The 2321-nt window shown below is 42.0% G+C and overlaps 1 protein-coding gene across 1 annotated transcript in view; it reads left to right on the top strand.

Moving 5' to 3' along the window:
* The window catches only part of CDH26 (cadherin 26), a 63623-nt gene that overhangs the window by 5225 nt on the left and 56077 nt on the right, over nt 1–2321 (top strand). The gene's annotated exons all lie outside the window — the stretch shown is intronic.

The following is a 2321-nucleotide window of genomic DNA, read 5'->3' as shown; positions in this document are numbered from 1 at the left end:
ACTCAATGGCAGTGAGTTATTTCTTTAGTATATTCATGCTATCTATGCATTAGGGCCCCTAAGTTTGGCCCTATTTTTCCTTTGATGATCTTTAAAGTTTTATATTTAGGTTTTTGGTTCATCTTGTTCATTTTTGTACGTGATGTGAGAAATAGATTCTGTTTCACTTTTTTCCAGATGGATATCCAGTTTCAATAGTTCTGGAGGCACAGTGCCTAAGGTATTTGACTGCTAACTAGAAGGCTGCTGGTTCAAACCCACCAGCGACTCCATGGATGGAAAATGGGGCAGTCTATTTCCATAAAGATTTATCTCCTCAGAAACCCAAGGGGGTTTGCTATGAGTTGGAATTGACTTGATGGCAGGGAGTTTGGTTTTGGTTTTTTATTTGTTAAAGAGACTATCTCTTCCCAATTTAACGGTTTTTGCCCTTAGTTAAAGATCCGCTGTCCGTAGGTGGCTGGATCTATTTCTGGGCTCTCAATTCTGTTCCATTGGCCTATGTGTCTGTCCTTGTCAGGCTGTTTTACTAATGTGGCTAATTTACTTTTTGAACCGTCTAATGTGCTCAGGTCACAGTTGTCATTATTACCTTATGACAACAATGTTTTGTAACACGTGGTTTTTATAACCAAATGCTGTTGTTTTCATTGCTGTTGATGACTCATAGTGACCCCTCCTTGGCTTTCTGAGACGGTATCTCTACAGAAGTAGATTGCCCAGTTTTCCTTCAGAAAATACCAGAAAATTTCACAAAATCATCAACTATAAAAACACCAATCTGGTATTTTAGCTACAATTTTGTTAGTATTTGTGAACTTGTATCAATAACTTTTTGTTTGTTTGTTAGTTTTTAAATTTTTAATGATGATCTGGGTGGAAGTTTACAAAGAAATTCATTTTCCATACAGCAGTTCATACACATTTTGTCTCATGACATTGACTACAATTCCCCACAGTGTAACAACTCTCTTCCTGCTTCCTCCCCATAGTTACCTCTTCCCTTTGTCCTTCCCTCCCATGCACTCCTGCCCCCCTGTACCAATAACTTATTTGAGAATGAAGTAGTAATTAAAGGAAAAGATGGAGAAAACCACAAAATAGGCTTCCTCTCAGTTAATGCTATAACAAATAGTGTAATTCAGTGCAGAAAGATTTTACAAAGAAATTTTGTTGTTAGCATTCATATTCATCTATGAAAGATTACATTGAAGCAAGGTATGACTATGTTTATCACGTATCACTCTGTGATTGAAATTGATAGTAAACATTCCTAAGGAGTCTGTGTGGTCTGGGGTGGGAGGACGTCCTGGGGGGATGACATCATGAGTTACTGCACTGGGTGACCCAGCCCTAGTGGTACTATCACCCTGTCCCTCTGATAGCTGGATGGGAATCTGATACCCCTTCTGCAGGATGGCTGTTTTATCGGCATTAGTTTTCTTCAGAATTCCCCACACCCTAGTTTATAATTCTGACACTAGGCCAAATGACAAAGTCCGAAGTCTGTCTGGCAGGTTTGTGTTTTTGTTTACAGTTCAATGATCTGCAATGACAGATGGAGGAGAAACAGGTGAGCTTCTTCCCACTGAGGTCATTTCTAGTCCCGAGAGCCCGTAGGTCTGCACTTGGCCATGGCTGGCTTAGAAGACCACAGAGGAAATCAGAGAGCGGGGAGGGTTTAAGGGAATGAGCTCAGACCAGGAGGAAAGCCTATCTTTTATTTATTTAGTTAGTTAAATCTGGGAAGCTCTGAGTGGAGTTATCTTTGACTGGTGTTAGTATCAGCTCTGATAGCACAGTACCTAAGGCATCTGACTGCTAACCAGAAGGTTGGTGGTTCAAACCCACCAGCCACCCTGAGGAAGGGAGACTGGGCAATTTACTTCGGTAAAGATGTACCGCCTCAGAAACCCACCGGGGGTCGCTGTGAGTTGGAATCGACTCGATGGCAGTGGGTTTGCATTTGGTTAGCATTAATATTTGTGCTCTGATTATTCCATTTAATAATAATGAAATCCACTCAGCATCATTCACCCAGTGCTGCATTCAGGAGACACCAGGCTGCAGGGTTGCAAGGGATGACAGCATGGGTGGAGGGGAAGGTGGCCAGCTGAGTAGGGCACAGAGCTGACTGCACTCTGCCGCCACGGCCAGGGTACTGCATGGTTTAACTTTGCAAGGCTCTACCTCAGGGCTATATCTTTTCACCACACTCATTCAATCTGTACGCTGAGCAAATAATCCAAGAAGCTGGACTATATGAAGAAGAATGTGACATCAGGATTGGAGGAAGATTCATTAAAACCTGCGATATGCAG

Source organism: Orycteropus afer, unplaced genomic scaffold (assembly GCF_000298275.1).
Source record: "Orycteropus afer afer isolate SDZICR_OR568_19922 unplaced genomic scaffold, OryAfe1.0 scaffold00295, whole genome shotgun sequence".
Taxonomy (NCBI): Eukaryota; Metazoa; Chordata; class Mammalia; order Tubulidentata; family Orycteropodidae; genus Orycteropus; species Orycteropus afer.
This window is presented reverse-complemented; position numbering and strand designations above follow the sequence as displayed.